This window comes from Halichoerus grypus, chromosome 3 (assembly GCF_964656455.1).
Source record: "Halichoerus grypus chromosome 3, mHalGry1.hap1.1, whole genome shotgun sequence".
In the NCBI taxonomy this organism is placed as follows: domain Eukaryota; kingdom Metazoa; phylum Chordata; class Mammalia; order Carnivora; family Phocidae; genus Halichoerus; species Halichoerus grypus.
This window is the reverse complement of record NC_135714.1, coordinates 170,755,566-170,778,662: the sequence shown is the minus strand read 5'-3', so window position 1 is coordinate 170,778,662 and position 23,097 is coordinate 170,755,566. Positions and strand designations below refer to the sequence as shown.

General features: G+C 50.4%; 1 protein-coding gene across 2 annotated transcripts in view; it reads right to left on the bottom strand.

Moving 5' to 3' along the window:
• The window catches only part of SFRP1 (secreted frizzled related protein 1), a 48,584-nt gene that overhangs the window by 18,706 nt on the left and 6,781 nt on the right, over nt 1-23,097 (bottom strand). The gene's annotated exons all lie outside the window — the stretch shown is intronic.

Below are 23,097 nucleotides of genomic sequence, written 5' to 3'. Positions count from 1 at the left end.
CTGATCAGGAGGCAGAACAGTTCAAGTAATGCACCAACGGGTCAACGGCAGAGCTGGAATTTGATCCCGGGGAGGCTAGGGCACAAAATGTGAATCATATCAGAGGGGAAGCTAACTCTACCAGAAGGGGCTGAGGCAAGGTCGTCACTGTCCAACACCTCAGCACAGACGGTGCTCGGAAAAGGTCCACATGAACAGGCAGACCTCGCGTGAGGCCTGAGCAGGCAACCGCTGTCCTCTGGGCCTCCCTATTTCTTCTCTTGACCATGCAAAGAATGTCCTCGAACAAGTTCACCCCAAACACTGTCCCTCAGAAGTACTAACAGAGAGGTGCCATTGAAACTCTTGAATGGTACTGATAATTAAGATGATATTAATTTGATATGGTGAAGCAATTAAGTAAAAAATCTCCACTCTTAAAAAGCCTGGGATGAGGAAAACTGCAAAGTAATTTTAGGGATGGAAAATGCCTATAATATGAGGTTAACTGCAAAGAAATCACTCTGCAAAATTGTGTATATCGATGATGTAGAGGAGAGAAAGACAGCAAAATGTTATCAGCAGCTGTCTCCGGGTGCTGAGGGGATGGGCGACGTCTACCCTCTTCATGTGCTTTTCATGATTTCCCAAGTCTCACGCAATAAATACATATATTACTCGGGAGGGCGGGGGGCGGGGGGGGGGGAAGGTCTCCAAAAAAGAAGTCAGTCATTTCAGGAAAAGATGTGGTCAAATGACATGTTTAAAACCTACCGTTCATGACTCTTCAGCTCATCAACAGTGTTCAGAGGTTATTCTCTGTTCCTTGTTAGAGGTTCTGCTGCCTCAGGAGGGGAAGCAGGTTTTCACAGAAATCCCAGGAGACACCTAATTAAGTATCTACTGATCCTGTGTGCATTTGACCAGGATTTCCCATCCAAAAAAAAAAAAAATCTTTTAAGATTTTATTTATTTATTTGTTAGAGAGAGAGCACGCACGTGCGTGCACGAGAAAGGGGGAGTGGCAGGCAGAGGGAGAAGCTGGCTCCCCGCTGAGCAGGGAGCCCAACACGGGGCTTGATCCTGGGACCCTGGAATCATGACCTGAGCTGAAGGCAGACGCTTACCCGACTGAGCCACCCAGGCATCCCCCACCCCCGCCAAAAAATGTTAAATTCCTTGCTACCTCATAGTTTCCAGGGGCGATTACCACAGAGACACCCTGGGCATGGGGTGGGGGACCAAGTGCGTAATTGAGCTTCTAAACTAGGACACTTTTGAGACAGAAAGAAGGTAACTGATTATTATGCCAGGACAAAAGGAATAAACTGGGACTGTCCCAGGCAAACTAGAATATTCGGTCATCCGAACAAGAAACTGGCCCATATGTAAGGAGTGCGTGCCTGTTTTGAGGATGTGACTGGGTGTAGAGCCGGTGAACAGGAGGCAATAGAGCCCTGCCTCCTCCCTCTCTGGGCTCCCAGAGCTGCCCAGCAGGTGCACAGGCCAGAGAACAAGGCCCACTTTGTCTAACCCAGGAGATCCCAACCCTTCCAAAGCAGTGAAGCAGACATCCCCGACTGGGGCAAAGCAGAGTCCAATAGCACGGAACCACCATTCAGCTGGTAGGAACCTTAGGACACAGCCCAGAAGTTCCAAGCTGTTCCCTCAGTCTAGTGAGGAAACCGACACCTAGTCAGTGATTTGAGGCACAAAGCTGTTTGGGGTATAATAAGCAGAACAGAAGACACCTGTCCTGGGGTGTCTTCCTTCCACTGTGGCAAGCTGCTTGTCAGGTGTGAGGTGAGAGAATGTTCTCACTCAGGACTCACTGTCCCCCTTTTTCCTCCCAAGGGCGTTCTAGGTATAAAAGGACTCAGAAGAGAGAAGCACCTCTCTGACTCATCATAGACTTCTCCAGAGTACCAAGCTAAGAAAGCTCCAAAAACACAGGCCTATGTCCAAAAGATTCATTCTGGGATTTGCTCTGAGGCAGAAACAGAAGCCTCAACTCAAGACCTGATGCCACCCCGCCCCTGATATTAGGTGCTTCTTAGTCACTCACATTTCTTTCTGATCCCACATATCTACCCAACTTGCTGCGCTTAAATTTTCTGTTTCTTCCCCCAAGCCCCCCATCACTCTAGGCTTTGTGTAAACAGCAGAGAGGCTCGGAAGACCCAGCTGACCTAGCGACCTGACCAACTGTGGCCCTTTGCAGGCCCCAAGTTCCAGCCCGAGCCCGGGCCCACGGTGCACACCTTCCCCACCCATCAGCTCTGTGAGCCTAAGGGGAGCATGTGGTGCAGGGGAAATGAAGGTGGGGAGCACATATGCCCCTCCTAACTATGCTCTTTTCTGTTTCTTTGGGAATGCCACTTACTAGAAAGAGACAAGACCAAAAACAAACAAACTTCCCCATAACTGTAAGGCTGTGGTCCCCTAGGTCCCCAGAGAAAGGACAAATAGCCCCAGCCCAATGGAGAGCCACATGAAGTCTGGTGAAAGGGCAAAGACTCGGGGTACTGCGGAGACAGAACACAGCAAGAAACAGGTGTCTGGACCACCTTCTGGGACCATGCCGCCAACTCCCAAACGTACTCCTACCATTCAGGTGGTAAACGCTATCTGGGTATTTACCAAGTCCTGGGCACGTTTTCTTTCCATGTGCCCCAATACTCTCTACATAGATGCATCCCTGCCTACTGAACACAGTCAAAGCCCCAGGGGTCAGGGGCTGGCTCAGAGCCCCGTGGGACAGTGCTGTCAGTACCCAGCTCCCCCAACAGTGTGCCCATTACAGAGGGTCAGCAGAGCTGACCCAACATACTGACTTGGCCTAGTTCCTTTCCTGGGCTCCCGTGCGCCACCCAGGCAGCCAGAGGGAGGCCTCTCCCGCAGTTAGCTCCTCCCCAACCCCTCTGGGACTGTGCCCGGGGCACTCATCACACCACCGCCCCCACCCCGCCCCCCACCTCACAGGCCTCACCAGCAAGCTCTGCCTTGGTCCAAAGCTGGAAAAGTCTGGGAGGCTGGGCCGGTCTTTCCCAGATTTGCTGGAGAAACGAGGTCACAGCAGAGAACGATGGATGTGACAGCACAGACAGGGGAAGACGGAGGACAAATGTCCCCTTGCCTACAAGCACAGCTCGAGCACTTGCACAGTCACTTTGGTACACAGAATGTCTAAGCTCCTGGCTCCCATCCAAAGATTTCAGAGAAGTCGGTAAGTGGGAATGCGTCTTGTCAGCTGTCGGGTGCTATAGGAACACCAGTACCAGTTTATATCTTTTGTGGACGGATGTGCACAGAAAGGCACCACAGAAATAACGCAGTGCCAATCTATAAAAAGTGGAGGGTTTGCTGTGAAACTATCCTTAATTTGGCAAGCACGCCGGAGCTGATTCTGATCAGCAGCCTGCGGGGCTATGGGCAGCGGTCGGAGGAACTGACCCAGCGACGCAATCTCCAGATCCAGGATCCCTGTGCAAAGCTGCTGACCGTCTGCTTGTGTTCAAGTCTACCCTGATCAGGATTCCTCCACGAAAAGGCAGCTTCAACCAATACAGTTTTTCAAGGGTCTCTATTTTTCTGAAGAGCTTAACCTGAGCTGCTGGAGCAATGAGTTAGAGAGCTCCGTGCCGGGGGCACGGCTTCCCGAGCACGTTCTGGGAAGCCGGCTGCCCTCCACGTCTGGATGTGACTCTCCCAGGTTGGGCGGCCCGGCAAAGGTCACCTCACCTCGGGGGCTCTGTACAGCGTACTTCGTGGCTCTCGGCTCCATTCACAAACATGCCCATAATGTTAGCAAGTAGGTCTTACAACATCCCCTGTCTCCAGCAGCTACACATCAGAGCCACTGGCTCTATTCCAAGCCGCTCCCTGCCTCCCAGGGGCTACCAGGAGCCAGGCCCTGCCACGTGGGATGCAGCACCCCTTGGGTTCCCATCTCAGGCCTGGAATTTCCTCTGCCGAGCCTGGCACTCCAGACCGACAACGCTTTCTTCAGTGGAAACCCCTCCCAAGATTCACACATCAGTACCCACTGCATGAAGCTGCCTTTGCTTCATGTAGTTGTGAGTTCATAATGCCTCTGACGACCACCCTCGATGGTCACCTACCAAGTCTGCCTTAGGGACCCCTGGTACTGACTGTCAACACCTTATTTAGTTCATCTTCCCAGCAACCTAATGAACTAGGGACTACGATCATCCACCTTTTCTTTTTAGAGAGAGGGGGAGGGGCAAAGGGAGAGGAAGAGAGAGAGTCTTAAGCAGGCTCCATGCCCAGAGATCTCACGACCCTGAGATCGTGACCTGAGCTGGAATCAAGAGTTGGACATGTAACCCAATGAACCAGCCAGGCGCCCCCTATCATTCACCTTTTAAGACAAGCAGATTTAGGCATATAATTTCCCAAAAGACACCAGCTAGTGACCTAGAGCCAGGATTCAATCTCAGGAAAGTTGGCCCTAGAACCCTACAGTGAGCTGAATAGAGTTTCCCCAAAACTCCTGTCCACCTGGAACCTCAGAATGTGGTTTTGAAAGGCAGTCTTTTGCCGATGTGATCAGTTACACCTTGCCGTAACCGGATACCTGTGCGGGCTGCCCTGGCTGACCACCTGCTCTGTTGTGTGACCTTGGGCAAGTCACTTAACCTCCCTGAGCTTCATTTTCCTCAACTTACAAGAAGGGATAATTGCATTTTCCACACATCGCAGGGTCGTTGGTAGGTTCAATATAAAAATAAGCTCATGTATAAGAAAGCAAACTGTTCCTGTTATTTTTAAATCTCTACTGTTCTGAACATTTTTATTTTATACCATGTGAATATATTGCCATTTCAAAGCTGAATTACATACTCAAAAATAAATTATATGTTTAATTTATATATTATATGAGTAAGTATATATGTATAGAGCAATGATTTATTTATACTTCATTCATTCATTCACTTGTTTTATTCCCATGAACTTCTCAATTTTCAAGTACCCCTCTGCCTTCAGGAGAAGCAGAGAAGTGCAAATACAGTTTCCTACTGTGTTTAGGCCAAAATAACTCTAGCTGTAGAATTTTGATTCTTTTCCTTATGGTCTTTCAAGAAGCTCTCTGTAACCGTGTATGATCTCATGCTTCTTCATCCCACTCCCAAAGCCTGAAGAGTCCGACTATTTCACAGATAGAGCCCTGCTGAATTCAAATTCTTGCTTTTTATGATGTGACCTTAGACAGCACGGGTCCCCTGCCCTGGTTCTCTCTCTCTTCTGTCATCTAGAGTTCAATGTCTTTATCTCTTGAGTGTCAGGACACAGCCACATCTTTGCTACAACAGAAAGTACTTCTCCTTGACCTGCTGGAATTAGAGCGACTCCAGGAGACTGTCACATTTATCTCCCGCTCTGTGTCCCCTACAAAGTTTGTGGGTTCTCCGCTTGAAATGGGAACGGAATGATCTCTAAGGCCTTCTCCTAGGAATATGTTGCGTCGTCCCTATCAGGCAGACCTGGTAGCTGGATAGGAAGCCCAGGGAAACCATCCTTGGAAAGACGACATGCAGGCACCAGATCGCTTTGTTCAGCCATTCTCAAGATTTGCTTAAAGACAATCCAATGGAGGGAACCAGAAGGTCAGACCAAAATCAGCAGGTGAGCTTATAAAGCCTCCCAGATCAATACTACTTCTTCGAGATGGAGAAAACAATGCATTCCTCCAATTTTCTTGTATCTGTTGATTAGTTCAAGTAATGCACAGAGTTGAGTAGCACCTGTTCCTCTGCTCCATCCAGCCTATCACTGTACCCGGGTGTCCTAGCGGGGCCAGAACACAACTGAGAGCTGTGCCCGCCACCCCCCACCTCACCCGTGCGCCAACCCCACCAACGTCGCCTCTTCGCAGCTGACTGGTTACATGAGTACATGGAACGTCCTGGAGAAAATAAAACGCTAAGTTTCTCAGTGAGTGAGACCCATACGTAAGCAGGCCCGTCTACAGGCACCGCCAGGAGCCACCATCACTGAGCGAGGATGTGAAGCCACTGGAGACGTCTAGGAGGAATGAGTGTGGCTCATAGGCACTGACTCAGAAGCTGGATCTGAGGGGAGGACGGAATTGTGGCTCCAGGTACAGCACAGGGGCTCTTGTGTGGATCAGCCACACGGCGGGGAAAAATGTGCTATGTAAAGACATCAAAGAGCTGCTCCACAAGAGGCTGTGACACATCTGGGCACATTAGGGCACAGCAAGGGTGGAGGGCCTTTCCCCTGAGAAGCCCCGCGGGCCGAGACGAGGGGAGCCCACGCTGGCTCTCCAAGAGCCGGGAGCCTCAGCCCGACACGGAGCTGCCGCTGAGCAGAAGCCGGGCTGGCCATGCCGCGGATCTCCAGCTCCGTGTCCAGAACGACCCAGCAGCAGCAGGGACAGCGGGCCTCAGCCTGCAGCCTAGCAGGCTAGCACGGTTTGGATGGCATTGTCATCATTTGTATCCAGAGGCTGCTGGGCCAGGGGACACTTGGTAAAGTCCCCGATGGTCCATTCAGGAGGAAAGCAGAGCATAAGTGTCTCTTTGGATAATCTCAGCCCTTCTTCCCTCAGACACCCTGCCCCAGGCTCCAGTAACTTCGTAACAGAGTGTGTGTCTGATGTGCCCCAGGAATTTGTCGTGGCCACGCCAGTCCTCTCCAGGTCCCTCCTCTTCCAACCCAGCAGTCTGTGTTGACCGGTTCGGGGTGAGGCTTCCCTTGAAGGGAAGGTTCTGCTTCATGGTCTGGTGTGTGTTGGAAGAACACTAACTCGGGGCGTAGAAGCACAATTCTTAGAGTGGAGGGGACCGAAGAGGCCACGCAGCCTCAGTTTCGCTGCAGAGGCCGGGAGGAATGAGGACCACAGTGTCGGCTGTCAGCAGCTGGTCAGGCACTAGAACTGGAGCTGTTCACTCCCCGAGGCCAAGGAGGCTCCCCTCCCCTCGGCTCCCAAGCACTTGCCCTCGATTCGGTCCCTTCGCACACCCGGTCTCAGAAAGACGGCCCCCAGCCCCTCCGGTTCCAGCCCACGGGATCATGCAGCCTCCCTTCCGGCTTCCAAATGCAAGCAACCCGATTTCAACGCCAGGACCAAGTGCCAGAAACCAGAAAACTGAGCTCCATCCAGGCTGAAGAAGTGCAACCCCAGCTCACTATCAGATAAGTCCTTCCCTGCAAGAAATGTGGCTGTGGTGAAGGAGGGAAGCCGGGACCAGAGGCCCCTCTGCCAGTGCCCCACGCCCGTCAGGGAGAATCGAGGAAACACTGCCCGGTCCTCGTTCTGGCCCAGGGCTGCCGATCAGATAAAACAGCGGGCTGCAGGCCAGCACGCCATCCCCTCAATTCGGGAAACTTACTGAGCCATCCCGGGGCCTGTCCAGGTGAGCCCCTGACCTGCCTGCCCCTAAGGAGCACTCCTAGGTGAGGCAGGGACTAGGAGAGATGTGCGTGCTCCCATGAGCGCACTCATTAGAGAGCACACCACCCGATCACACCCACGGCCACGTCCGAGGTAGCTGTCCACCGGTGTCTCATGCCAGAGTTTCTCGGGGCATGGGCACCACAGGACCATCCATATGCTGAGAGCCCCATAGTAGGAAGAGGCAGCTTCTCAACAGCATCCTGGGTTGCTCATTCTAAGAAACATGGAGGGCAAGGAAGGAGCACGGAGGGTTTTCAGCTGGCCCGAACTAGATTCTGCTCACCAACCGATTCCCGGAGAGCATCAGGAGAGGGGGATGGGGTGGGGATGATGAGCAAAAGAAAAGTTCCGAGTTCTTTGCTAGGCTTGCCTGCTCTCTACTTTGAGTAATCATTCAAAACAAGGAAATCTGCCAGAAGACACATTAAGTCTGTAAGAAAAGAAGGCTCCAGGCAAAGAGCTGTCAGTCACAGAGAAAAATCAACACAGTCTATTGATTCTCCTTTCCCAGTGAAGGGGCAGCTTCATGTTCAACCTTCTCACCGCCCTCCCCCATCCCACACGGTTACATGACTGTGAAGGCAGAAAAGGATTTTGTAAAAAGTCACCAGGAAAACTGATACCAGGGAGTGGGGGTGGACCAGATGGCTCTGCTTGTATGAAGGAAAGGGCAGGAGAGGGAGGCCCAGGCTGGGGCCTGCACTTCATTCCAGCTCCATTGGGCCTCCCTTCTGACAACTAGAGGCACATTCCCTCAGAGTCATAGCCATCCGAATGCTTCAAGCCGTCTGGGCCTCCCTGCAGACACACAAGTCAGAACGACCTCGAGGTTGAGTTTGCACACCTAGAAGTTGCCCCTTTCCTTGCTGAAAAGGGGGTCTACACATGACTGAATAGAAACATATCTCCAGGGGCGCCTGGGTGGCTCAGTCGTTAAGCGTCTGCCTTTGGCTCAGGTCATAATCCCAGGGTCCTGGGATCAAGCCCCACATCGGGCTCCCTGCTCAGCGGGAAGCCTGCTTCTCCCTCTCCCACTCCCCCTGCTTGTGTTCCCTCTCTCGCTGTGTCTCTCTCTGTCAAATGAATAAATAAAATCTTTAAAAAAAAAGAAAAAGAAAGAAACATATCTCCAGAGTTCCACGTTGCTGGGTGATCTCATGAGCTGGGGCCGCAGTTTATTCCTCCCCCTTCCTTGGGAAAATCATCTGACGGCCTCACGAGAAAAGAAGTTCACGCACCATGGCAAGAGGCCATTTAGCCTTTGAATAGCTCCTGTGGTTGAGACCCCGCTACCTTGTTGATCAAAGTTTTACTGCCTCAACAAGCCGGCTTCTACCAGAGCTACGCAGAACATGTCTTCCCTTTGCTGGACCAGACAACCTCAGCGCTCTCATCTCCTGTCCTCCTGACACTTGTAGTCCTAAGAAGCAGACATCTTTAAACACACAGACTCATCCAGTTGGAGGAGGATATGGGAAGAGAACTGCCAGGCCCCTTGGAGAGTGGGAAACATCCAACCTGAGCCCACAACACCTAGGTGCAATGGCCCGCAGCTCACTTTCCCCCACTCCACAGCTCCTACCTGCACAAAATATCTGCCACCGGCCACCCCGGGCCAAAGGGGTGCTGAATACTCAGTCTCTGTGCTGGCTTCGGTGCAGAGGAACAGCACAGAGAGTGCCAATAAAAGTCACTCTCGACTGAAGGATAGAGGTTCCCAGATGTGCCACATCTGCCGGGGCCACCGTCCCCTCTTTGGGGGCAAGGCTGTCATGAAGTCTCAGGCCTAAGTTTTCCAAGGGTCCTCTCCCACCCAATGCCTCGGACTTCGGTCTTCAGTTAATATTTGCCCCCCTCGTGAGCCCAGAAATTATCAGGGGTTACATCAGCCTATATTTTAATAACCTCCAAAACTCTTTCTAAGCTTCTCTGAGAAAAATATCACCATTACTATCCCGGTTCAGATTTGATATATCTGTAAACCGCATTCACCCTTCACTTTTTTCTTTTTTAAGGATGTGTGGCTTTGTGTTATGAGTGCTTTAGGGAAAATATGGCCACGCTGTGCATGCTGACAGCCCCTACTTGAACAGAAAGCCTTTCCTGAGGTTGCCAAGCTGAACTGCAAGATGGCACCTGTGACCAGGGGTGAGTAACTGGTTAGATGTGAATTTGCACCTGTCATCTCCAGGACTTTTCAATACGATCTCATGAGGTCTACACACCAGTTCTGACAAGGATGCACAATTATCCTTGTGCGGTAGGTGAGAAAATAACAGGACTGGGCCAAAGTCTCATGGCTGGTCAACTGTGGAGCTGGCATTACAACGTGAGGCTGAGGTCTAGAAAGCACATGTTCCCTGCTTCCAAGCTGCTTTCCCATCATGCTCTCCTTCCCCATGCGGGCAAAGGGGTTCCTGTGCCCTCCATTCCTGGGTTTCCGAGTAAGCACAGGGAAGAATGAGAGCCCGGGAACGTGGTCAGGAGAGGGATCCCAACATGGGACCAGTCCAAGGAGAGGGACTGAGGTCAGGACGCCCAGCAGCCACCCAGGCCCTGTCAGGGAATGCTGACCCACGGGGCAACAACGCGTTGCCCTGTGCAGTAGGCCTGCAACCCCAACTGAACTCTTCAGTTCGGGCATCCAAAGCACTTTTCATCTGCTGCACACTCTTAGGCACAGTCTTCTCTTCCACATGTGCCAAAGATGAAGGCCCAGTGCTCCCCGTGAACATGCCTGGGGAGCAGGGAGGCACTGATAAAGATACTCGATCAGGAAACCCAAGTCACGGAGTTTTTGAGGAAGAAAATAGTACGATTCCAGAGCTGGAAGAAGCGTTAGAGATCACCTCAGGTAATCCCTTCAATTTGCTTAAGGAATAGGCTCAGAGACTTTAACGAAGTGGCCTGAGTCACAAAGCTACGAGTGTCAGTGTTGGAATTAGAACCTGGGACTCCAGAAATTGTGCTATTTTCTATCACATCACATATTATCTCCTTGCACAGAGTTCTTATTTTTGCTTTTTGACAGGTGGGTAAAATGAGTCTCGGAGAGGTTAAGTGGCTTACTTGGGTTGACACAGTAGGTGGTAGAACCAGGCCTTGGACTCAGGTCTGTACGACTCCTAAGGGTATGTGTGCTCTTTCCAATATACTTTTAAGATCCTTGAGATGACACCATGTCCTTTATGATAATCCCTGCTAACCACTCGAATCTGCTAAGGCAGTAACTCCTGCCCAGAGAACCAGCAGTTCTAAATGGACTTGTGGAAAAAAAAAAAAAAAAAATTAAAAACCTAAACAAAAGAGGCCTAGTTGGCGTTTGAGGTAATAAACAAAACACCGAGACTATAGGAGTGTTCCCCAAACTTACAAAGATGGCGCCGGGTTCGCACAGAGACAGGCTGTGGAGAAAGCCCTTATAGATGTCCCTAAAGCCTTCCCAAGGTGGGGAAATCAGTGGCATGTTCTCAAAGGCCTCTCTCTGAAGTGCTGGCGGGAGGGGAAGCCTCTGACCTCACCAGCGTAGACTAAGCTCCTGGAGAGGCCAGAGTGGCTGTAAGAGGCAGGCTGCTCTTAGCCGTGCAAGCAACTGACTGGCATGGCCGTGCTCACCCCGCAGATAAGCTGTGCATACGACAACACGCGCACAGCCCCTGGTGCCCCACGGCTCCACACGCGCGTCTACGCCCACGCCTCAGACCTAGCCATGCACACACAGGCGTGAACACACACGCGCACCACTCACGCACCCCATCTGTGGCCTCTCCCCCTGTCCCTAGTTGTGGCTACAGCCCCTCTCACCTCCCTCCTCTAGAAAGCCAGCCCCTCGGGCTCTGGCTAATACCGTTCCCCGTCCAGCGATTATGGGGCTGGCTCCAGAAGCACTTGCGTTTGCTGCCTGCCTGGGCCACTAACAAGATCTGGAGAGAAAAGTCAGGGCAGTTTATGACAGCTCCTAATGATGACTGCTCATGGTAATGACCAGCTCTGCCGCGACCCGGGTCTGAGCTGATTACAGGCTCCGGCTCCCACTCCGCACGCCCAGAACAAAGGTTTCCCGGGGGGCCCTGACCGCAGCAGATGCCCGGGCCGCGTGCTGACCTCATCAGGCCAGCCTTCGGGGGCTCCTTCAAGTGGGTGGCCCAGAGCTGGCCCAGGCCTGGCCGGCACTGCCCTGGGCCCTCTCTTAAGGATGTGATTTGAGGGCCTCCTCTCTTGCCCCTCCTCACCCCTACCCGCAGACTCGTCTATCCAAAATATCTTGCCTGAAGTTCTGCCGTTAGCATTTCACTGCCTTGGATTAATGAGTACCTTTTTCCAGTCTCCCTCCCTTCCCAAGGTCTTCTTTTAAGATGCAAGTAAAAGTAACATTCCAAAATAGGTTTCTGATACCTCTCCAGTGCCAACAAGACAAATGTTCTATTCCTTAGCATGGCATTCAAGGCCCTTCGTGACCTGACTTTTGCCTATTTTGTCGATCTCATTTCTAAATGTTTGCCTCCACACACCTTATAAGCTGACTGCGAATAGACTCACTGCTCCTCAATATGCAGATAATGTCATACCTCCACGTCCAGACCTCTACTGGGACCTCCACATAGACCATTCCTCCTATGCCCATCTTTTCAGCCTGACAAACTCCTACCAATGCCTGGAGAACACCACAAGGTATCTCCTCTCTGGAGCTTTCTCTGACCCCTCCCTGTGCTCCCACAGCCCCCACTTCCTAGCTATTCCAGGAACTTCAGCATAGGATGACACGGTGCTACGTGTATCTGTTTCCCCCTCTGTATCCCCTCAGAAGGTAAGCCCTCTGAGGGCAGCAACCACATCCCAATCATCCCGCCCAGCCACTCTTATATGCGCTAATCAGGGCTGAGGCTGACAGAGGATGCATCCTCAATCCAGGCATTTATTAAACCTCTACCACTCACATGCCATTAGCCCATGGAGGCGCTTCCACCTCAAAGGCAGGAAATGCCATGTGGAGCAGGCACGCAAGGGCCAGGTGCCAGGCCTGGGAGGCAGAAGAGAAGCACCTTCGGGAAGCCCATGGCAAACTGGAAGTTTTGGCCTCCAGAGGGCCCCAGGAATGAGGCGGGGGAAGGTGCCCCAGTCCCCCATGAGCTCAGCCACAGATAGACCCCCACCTCCACCTCCAAAACTCACCAGCTACAGCCCCGACTCCGACGGAGGCATGACCAAGTGGGCGACTCTCACCTCATCTGGAGGCTCTGTACAAGGTTTCTCACCTAGGATCCAGCGTAAAAGGCACTACAGGATAGAACTGGGCCCACTAAAATCTCCCCTTGCCTGTACTTATCTGCACGGGTATGAGCGAGCTTCCGGCCAGCTAAGGTTTTACTTCCTTGCCAAGGGCTCACTTCAGAGCTCGGAAGACCTGCAGGGAGGAAGAGACCATCTCTTTGGCTTTAACTATGGGAGTCCCCTCTTCCCAGGCCTGGGAAGAAATGATCCAAACGCTTCTGTGCGCAACTGGAATCTCCTTGGGTGTGGATCCCAAGTGAGCATATGTAGTACAAAGTATTAGCAAGGCCATGTAGTCAGTACATGTTCAACCACTGTCTGTTGCAAGAGCACATACCTGCTGCAGATGGATTTGCAAAAGAAAACACACACACGTGTACGCATCATACACCTGTTTCTAAATGAATATGGTTAAGAGTAAAGAAGCTGTAACCTAAGAGGATGGACACCACTGGGCAGCATGTGGCACTTTGCGGACTTCTGAGCCCCTTTGCGCCTCTGCATCTCAGAATAAAGGTGGTAACGCTTTCCAGGTAGCTCTGCTCCCTCTGGGTGCAAGCAGTCACAGCTTCTGTGGGGGTTAGAGGCTGCCCTCATCTGCTGCCTCGCCCTTCTACTTCTCAGCTCCTTGCCCAGAGCAGACGGCAATACTTAATGACTGACCTCCTTTCCTCCTGCAGCCGTGAGCGGCCTGGGAGGTGTCTGGGGCCCGTGGCCACACTGGATGGGTAAGCACTGTAACACACCTGCTCTTCCCGACTCCTCCGGGAGCTGGGCACCCCACCCTCCCGGCGGGCTACACGGACAGCACAAAAGCCAACTCCTTCCAACACATCTCGGCTCAGGCTTTGTGTCCCCAAGTCTTCAGCCAGGGCAAAGCCTTAACACAGGATGCTGACTCAGTTGTGAGAGCTGACAAATGATATTCTCTACCCGTATTTGTTGACCTGAATTGGGTTTTGTCATTTAAGAATTACTACTATTTGTTTGGGGTCTCAACTCCTTTCCCAGTCCTTGTCTCTTGACACCAGGAATTTCCTTTCTCCATTAATCTTAATTAATGGATTAATTAATCTCCATTAATCTCCAGTCTTTACTTTCTCCATTAATCTTAAGTCTGAAGTTAGAATACTCATTCCTCTGGTCAACTTCCCTGAATTTCTCCAGCCCCCACGGAAGACCCTCCTTCCTCAGGCCTGAGAGCTTCTAAAGTTACCAGAGAACAGAGACAAACAAGCATGGCCAAGGCCTGCCTCATCCACCAGATTCTTAAATTTGTTGAGGATGAGAAGCAGGTTCTTGGCTCAAAGCTGAGACCAAAGGAAGCCTGGAAGGAGCACAGGCAAGTCTCTGGGTCCAGGAGGTCTGCGGGCAGGCTGGCGCCACCGCCCCCCAGGGACTCCTGCAGGAGGCCGCTCACCCTCCAGGTGCAGCTGTCTGTTCGGGTTCAAGTGCCAATTCCAGGCCCCCGTTTCTAACTCTGCTGCCACAGACACAGAGATAGGGCTTTCCTTCAGCTCTAAAGCAATTTCCAGAAGCTGAATGGATCTGTTGTGGAAGACACACCTGCATGAACGAATTTTCAAAGGGCTCACAAAGAGAACAGAAGACATCTGAGGTTCTTATAGAAGGATATGTCCTGGAGAGCACGCTGATCAAGGACGAGAGCGAACCAAAGAAAGCTGTTCCCATAACCCTGCCCGAGTGAGTGAGAACACAGCGGAGGAGAAGCTGGTTCCTCATTTTTCCCCACTGCCAGAGCGCTATTTTGGCATCTCTTTACAACTCACAGACATCCTTTCAGAATTTGTGAATGATTTCCCTTAAGTCCTGCCCTAAAGAAATACTTAATTCCCCTAAATATCTGCAAGCCGGTAAGCACATGCTACCTTCACACCCATCCCTCAAAAGCCCTCGGAACAGCCTGGCCCCACACACCCGCAGCCCCTCCCACCCCGAACGACCAGCACCAGTTACTCTCAAGACTTAAACACGAGCATGGAGGCTGTCTCTGCACTTGAGCCCAGACCTCCACCCCAAACGCCCTCACCAAGGACACAAACATCACCTCTTCTCCTGGGTCCTGGCTTCCTCTCCCTGACCCACTAAAGAAGTCAGGATGAGAGGGACCCAGGGTGAGGCCTAAGTTACAGGAGGCCCCTAGGAACACCTTTAAGCTCGGTCCTGCAATAGGGACCCCACCCAAGGCCAGGGTGATCTAGAAGCTCCAGACTCCTGGACCAGAGCTGTCCAAGAACAAGCTGTTTATAATTCAGCCGTCCCTCCCCGAAAAGCCACTATACACGATGAACACAATATCTTCCTTTGAAAGACCTAGAAGGTTTTCTTTCATCTCTTTTCTTTTCTACCACCATTCATGTGTTCATTCAGTCCCTCTCTCAAACATGTCGTGGGCACTGACAGAACCAGACCTGCCCTCTCTCTTCCAGAAGGATCGCTCACCAGCGAGCAAAGCCAATGGCCCCAGGGACATGTCGGCAGCACTCCTCGAGCTACCATTCAAGCTCAGCAGAACTCACCGCCCCCGCGTCCCGGTCCCAGCCCCCTACCAGTCTGGTCCGACGAATGTCTATCGTCCAAGAAACCTAAACTGGCTGCTTCAGGCTCACGTCCCTCCTCACACACCACAGGCTTTTTGTGGGATGCTGACATCCTGAGGCTCGCCCCTCTGAGCCAGGAAGGCCCCAGTGCCAGTGGTGCTCGAGCCCAGGGAGGCCCACCCGGCACAGGACGCTCCCGCACCCACGCGCCCCGCCGGGTCTTGCTCCAGGCAAGGCTGCCGTGCCAGACTCTCGGGGGCCACGGTGGGAGTGACAGTGCTAGTGACAGTCCCGAGACCTCTTACACAGCAAAGCTATCGCTCAAATATTTAGTGTATGCGTCTGGCTTTCACACGGAATTTGCAACCTGCCAGTTACCAGTGTTTACCTTGGTAGAAATTCACGGGAAATTTTAGTCTGAACAGGCCCAGAGTTTATTTTACTGCCAGATAAACAACTTTCTTTGATAAATCATCCGTGTGACAGTGTTCCTGAAAGACTAAACAAAGATTTCAAACTTAATCTATAGGCCTTTGAGAAGTCTTCCAAAGCTAATGCATGTTTAATTGGCTGCTCTAAGCAGGGTAGGGCAGGGCAAGGGCCTGACATTTCTTTGGCCATTTGTTCTCCTTTAAAAAAAAAAACACACACACACACACACACACAAATTGGAGCTTCTGGCTCATTTCTGCAAAACTGGATGGAATTTACCAATATTTAAATGCTTGCTCGCTTCTCTGAAATTAGCCTGTTTTTTGGTTAAAGGGAGTGCATCTCACAAATACCACAAGGCCATTGTTGGAAAAGAAGCAAATGCCCTGGAGATCCAGCTTGAGAAAAAGAGGGCGGAGGGCAGTATAACACACAGGGCTTTAAAACCTCTCCTAAACAGAACCCAATAAATTAGGAGTAGAAAAACGCATATCAGGAATTAAATTTCTGAAAATCACATACAAACAAACAAACAACCAAAAAAAAAAAACCACCTTCAGGAGGCACATCCTAAAACTGCATACGGTCAGTCCAAGCTCCATGGGCACAGCGCTTAGGGTGTCATCAAACTAAAACCCAGATCTAACTTCTAGAAAGAATACACAGGGTTGTTTTCTGTTTGGTTTGGGTTGGGTTGGGTTTGTTTGGGTTTTGTTAACTATAGCACCTTGAAGCTGCATAGAGCTTTTCAAGTTTTTCCAAATGGGCTTTTAAAAAGCCTTCTTCAGTCTAATCCTCTGCTAACCAGAGAATTAACCAAAACATTCCATTCCATTTCCTAAAAATTTTTTGCCAAACAAGCTGATTTCACTCGTGCCAGAATCCTCCTACCTAGGCTAATTTCCATCCTGAAACTATTCTTTCCAATGAGAAGAGATAATCATGATTATGGACTGAGCTGCAGCCATATTCCTGGAACCCCACACACTTGACTGAGTCAATTCTCCCCATAACACAGTAACACAGGAATCACCACTCATATTTTGCAAGTGAGGAGACAAGCTCAGGGAGGTTCAGAGGCTCCCTCGTGGTCACTCAGTTCATAGGGTTGGGATTTAATCCAAGTCTCCCTGGCCCAAAGCCTATGTTCTTTCTACTCTAGTGCACTGTCTGCCTCCCCACAAAGAAAGAAACTGATGATTGCTGAGCTCTTTCCCTGTGGCAGGCACACCTACTAGTCCGTTTCCATCCCACAGGCTCTGAAAGCAGTGAAGGAGCACCCTATATCCTCTTCCCAGGGAGCTTCCCCACCATTCCTGGCAGGAGGGGACCTTGATGGCATGGGAGTATATGAAGGAGGACAGGTATGAAATCTGGACCAGCTGCCCAGGTAAGTGCTGGTGGGAACAGAAACCTTAACGGATGCCAGGCAGAGCAGACTTGGGCAATCACATGACTAACTCCTTTATCTGAGTCTTATTTTTCTCAGTCCGTGACATGAGCCCTGGACTGGACGATCTTTGAGGTTCCATCCAGCTCAGTGTGTCTTTAGAATGACAAAGGGATACAAATGAGCAACACGGCACCCAAAGACATGGGCCGCCTGTGCAAACTGTGAACAGCCCCCATTTCCCAAATTATCCCTTCCCCCCACCTTTCTCCACCCACACCCAGAAAAGCTTCAGACAACAGAGGTGAAGCTGAGGGTCAGTCCTTCTCGCTCCCCTTCTCCAGCATAGTCTATCCATACATCACATGATAAGGGGGATGTTTTGCTAAGTGAAATAAGCCAGATACAAAAGGACAAATATTGCAGGACGCCACTTACATGAAGTACCAGAATCGTCAAATTCATAGAGACAGAAATGAGATGGTGGTTTCCGGGGGCTGGGAGGAGGGGGAATGGGGAGTTAGTGTTTGATGGGGACACAGCTTCAGTTTGGGAGGATGAAATCTCTCCAAAGATGGATGGTGGGGAAGACTGCGCGACAACGCACGTGTATTTGATACCACCGAACTGTACATCTAACAGAGATGGTAAATATCATGTTATGTATCTTTTACCACAATAACTTTACAAAAAAAGAAAAAAAAAGATAAGGAGGCTTAAGAAATGGGGCAGGGCCACTCTTAATCAGAGAATCACCAGCTGGAGAGGACCTCACAGGACACCCAACCACACCATTTGGCCAATGACTGTCCCAAGGAGTAACCGAGTCAGACCTGGACTTGGCCGCAAGGAGGGGAAGTCGTGTGTCAGCCAATCCTGAGCCAATTGCACCCGCAGCGAAATCACTCTTAGGACAAAGAAAAGCAGCCACTCCGGCGTGACGCAAGGAAGGGACAGGGCTGAAAACAGAATTAGGTTTGGGAAAGATTTCAATAAATAGACCGAGAACAGAGAACAGAGAGCTCCCGAGATGCACCTCTCGTTTCTCTGGGGAGAGCCACAGGGGAGGCCTGGGACAGGTGGCCGTCCCTGAAAGGGCTACTTCCGTCCCTGGAAGGATCACCGCAGTGAATGTTTAGTGAGTCCGGCCTGGGTTCCTGACACACCATCTCTTCTACTCCTCACCAAAACCTATACCTGGGTCTATGAAATAGAGGGAAACTGAGGCCTGGAGCGGGGAAGGGATTTGCCCAGTGTTGCAGGGCATGCACATAGGAGAAAAGGAAGGACTGAACTCAGTTCCAGGGAACGCCGTGCCCCATCCACAGATCCTCGCTTCTCTGTCCTTTCTCATACTTCAGTATACTTTCACAGGCTCCACTATGCTAAAGCAGAGTGATTCTCACTGAAATTTGCTTTACCCAAGTATCTTCCTGCCCGCTGGAGCTAAGAGAGAATTAGGCATGGAGACAGGGAGCACCACACTCACCAGAAGGGGAAATGTGGCTCTTTCCCACCTTTGCCCTGATGTTTCTTAGCATGGCTTCAGAGTGCAAAGTGGTCCCCATGTGGCCTCAGCCCAAATTGCCCAGGGCCTGATTACTCTGGCTAGGACCCCAGGTTTGGGGCCTGCTCAGTCTCCAATCTGAGACCACAGGTGAGCAGGGAACAGACATCACTACCGGCCCAGCCAACCAAAGGCTTCAAGGCTTCTGGGTCAGCCACGGGCCATGCACCGGACAGCAGACCCCCATGCACGGATGGGAAGGCTACTCCGAACGGGACCCAGGCTGCGAGCTGTGGGCTATGCTTCCCGTGGATGAAAGCGCCGACCCCACGTTTTCCCTCACATGAAATGCCTTAACGATCCCTTCCAAGTATTTACAGATCTGTGGATGGGAGATGTATTTCAGGGGTCTTCAGCCTGCCAACTCCACTCCGGGAGCTGTGGGCCTTCTCCCGTCTATTTAATTTTACTTTCACTGAACTAGATTTCTGGATGTGAGTGCTTTTGTTCTGTTTTTAACATACATGCATATACACTCAGTCACGCAAAACAGAGTGTGAAGTTTTCCTTGAAATTAATAAACATGTTGTACATAGTCACTTGGAAAGGAGCTTTCTCCTTTTATCTAAAAAAAAAAGGAAGTCCAAGTCCAATTTCCATCTCCCCTACCGTCCCATCTGACAAACTTTTATTTCCTGCCTACCATGGGGACTGCTCCTGGGACTGTTTGAGTACAAACAGGCCTTGTTTTGTTCATTCTAAGACACGGATTATCTTCACATTTTAACGTGAAGCATGCTTCCTTTGTCACTGGTACAAAACAAACAGCGCATTTCACGATTAGTGGGCATCTCACATTAGGTAAAACAGGGTGCAGGACAGAGACCCTGCTCTCCAGCAGCTTACAGATGCCGCAATTACTGTGTTACTGTTACTTTCCAAGCTACACCTTGGGTTTCCTCCCACAGGTGAGGAAAACTGGCCTCCAGCACAGTAGCTTGGAAAGGCTGAATCTACATTTTGCAAGAGATCAAAGTGCCCTTCAGAGTAAAACACTGTGCCTCCAAAGAGCAGCACAGCCAAGACACCTTGAAAGATGAGTAAGGCAGAGCAAGAACAGATTAGTGAAGTTTCAGGAACCTCTGAAAAGACTTCTTCTAGGAAATACTCCCAAATGCTAACAATGAGAGCTGGTTTCTTTCCTTTCCTATTTGACTCCTTTTGGTATTACAAAGTATGGTTTTACTCTTTATGAGGAAACATATAAACGGAAAAAAAAAAAAAAATCCTTCCAGAAGGCAAGGAAAATTTCTGGGGGCAAAGAAATCTTTTTTTCCACAGCAAGAAAATACTGGGGTAAAGAAGTTGCCACCTGAACTCTCAGGTTCAAAAAACTGGAGAAGCCAGTATGAGAGGAAGCTCTGAACTCTTAGCAGAAGTAGATCATCATGCACATTTCTAGCAGAAAAGCTTAAGAGTATTTAGAGATACTGGAGAAGCCAGAGAGACTGGCCGGAGGCGGGGTCCTAACCTCCCAGCAATTATAAATCAGATCTAGATACCCATAGGATAAGCTAATGTGAGGGAAAGATGCCTATGGGCACCGAGTTGTTACCAGCAGGATTACGAGCGGGGCAGCTTGCAAATACGATATTGGCCTGTTGAAGAGAAAGGAGCGGCACCCTGTTGTCACATAGCAGGAAAAGCCGAGAACAAAAAGCAGAGCAGTGCATCCCAATTTCAGCACAGCAGACAGGCTGGCCACCATGTTGAATTCAGAGACTTTGCACCATCTAACTTTCGGCTTTCCCACATCTGGTACTTGATCCAGGCTAATCCAGCTGCATTCCTGAGTATCAGCACACAGGTGTTTCTACTGATGCTTTTCCCTGTTGGGAAAAAAAAATGCGCTCGGAACTGAGGGGCGGGGTACGGTGCAGAGGTAGAGAGACTAGTGGCCGAGCAGACCTGCCAGAGATTTTAAAACGCACCGCCTGCGAAAGAGGTGACGGGCTGTGCACGCCCAGCTCCACGGAGGCTGCAGGAGTCTGAGGATGCATTGGCAGGAGGGCGAGTGTGTGCACTGACCCAGAAGGAATGCACCCCCTTATTCCTCGAGCTCACAGAAAGCCTTCCAACAACCTGATGTCTTCCCACCGGGGATGTCAGGGCCACTTAATGTGAAGTTTGATCCCTGGAGTAGGGAGTAAAACATTCTTTTTCTTCTCTGTTGTGTGTCAGCTTGCATTGCTAAATTTCTTTGTTTCCTAACTGAATCCCATCAGTGTGGCTGACTGCCTCACTTACTTGAAATGAACTGAGCTAAGAAACAAGTTTCTCAACAAGGCTGAATTCTCCAGGATGCTGAGAAGGGCAGAGTTAAGCTCAGCCCCTGCAGAGCTGGGGGGAAAAAAATCCGATTTATGGCCTTATAAGAACATTACAAACAAAAAACTAAAAAGTCTCTCCTGCACCCAGTTCAAAGAAGCCTGGCATACACCATACCCATGCTGAGGGGATAAATGCCTCTGTGGCAAAGCCCAGTGGCTCTTCATCTTCTCTTAAATGAGGAAGGCAGCAGGCCAGAGAGTAAAAGAACTCCAGGTGGCAAAGTCAGATTCCTTATTTATGAAGTAAGTGGACTTGATATGATGACCTGTAGGGTCCAGGAGGACCTCAGAAATTCTCTGAAGCCAAGAAAATCAGCCCAGGGCGAACGGAACACAGTCCCAAACAACTCATCAGTCAGATCTGCCAAGACCTGACTGGCTATTAAAACGAGATCTACCCCTCCCTCCCATAAGCAGTAAGCAGGTGGCTTGCTGACTTAGTAGGCAGCTACTACAGTGGGGCAAGGATATCCGTCCCAGGGGAGTTACCTGAGCACCCTCTAGATCCTTACCCTACACCATAAGGTCAACCTTCCACGTTCAAATTCCTTCCCAAAGCCTGCCTCTTCGGCCCACTTCCAGGGAATGTCTCTAGTTGAACTAGTTGCCACAAAACCCCCAATTACCAGAACTTTGATGAGTAAGTGGGAGTGGAGGGAGGAAACCTGATGACAAGTTCAGGGTGGTAAGCTCCAAAGACTCTGAGCATAAAGGCACGGATTCTCTTCTCACAAGTTAACATTAACAAGTCCTTAACATTAACTTGGCCTTGAGTTCCCACAGCCCCCTCCTCAGCTGGTGAGTTATCTCATGACTCCATGACTCTCTAGGAAATCACTGATTAGTGTTTGGTCAGTGTTTAAGAAAAAAATTTTAATTAAATTGTAATTTACTCTAGGTAAGTATTTTTGAGTGTCTAGCACAGTGCTTTGCCCTCCAGAAATGTTGAATGAATGGATACGTGAATCAATGAATGACCAGATACATTGAATTTGAGCTCCCGAATAGGAAGGCATGGTCAGTCAATCACTTCCTTCATACACTGAATTCCAGAGTTTTCCATCACTCTTCCCTCAGGAGTTGAGCCTGATAGAAGTCATAGCTAATATATTACCTTTCAGAGTTTACTTTAATATGGTTCCTGGATTTGCGCAAATATCAGGGGGCCAACTTCTAAAAGTGAGTGTGCTCATTTACAATATCTGAAGAGGATCAGTGAAATCCAAATGGGGCCCCTCAGTTATCCCTTGAAACGATTCTTTGGGATCACAGCCTATCTCAACAGATTCTTCCTGCCCCAGTGACACCGCAAAAGGCTTCTTGTCAGGATTTCCGAGAGATTTTTTTTTTCTCTATCCCAAATGCATCTTTGGGAAGGAATCTCAACCCCATTTGTGGAAGAAAAGCTTGTTGCTAACGCAGCGTGGGACTGTGCACCCACAGACCCCACAGCAGGAGACCTGCCATGCTCAGCTGGGCTCTTGGCACCCCCAAGGAAGCAAGGGGGTGAGCATCAAGAAGTACAAGTTACTACCAGATGATGGAAGGGTCAGCACAGTCTGCGCACATCACCTCAGATGCCCTCTACCATTTTCTTTGGGTTCATTTAAAACGGCAACCAGAAAAAAGGATGTGCCTCAAAGACAGGCAGGAAAATGCATTCCAGGCCAAACTTCCTAGAGGTCCCGCAGGCCCCCACCAAGAACAAAGGAGGCAGAGATGCCTAGTGCACAAACAAAACATGCAAGGCATATCCACCCTCAAGAAGCTCTTTGCAGCAAAGGGTCTGAGTTCTCCCACTTCCATCCTCAGTCACAATGACAGTCCCGAGAATGTGTGTCACGTGTATGATTTCCTTCCATTTGCATGTACAGGTCATATTCGTGTGACTCGGACACAGCCCTTGGCCAGTGGACCAGTGGAAGGCCCTTCCATATGCTTTAATATGCTTGGTTAATGAAAACATGCAGTTGGTCGCCTGAATGGCCAAAGACTCATACCTACCGTTCTGCTTTTCCTGGTAAGAATTCTGCACGAACTGCAGCCTCAGGGACACGAAGCAGGAATTGTGAGAAATGCACAGCTCAGTGTCAGGCTGAACCTTCCTTCAGCAAAGCAGGCCTGGC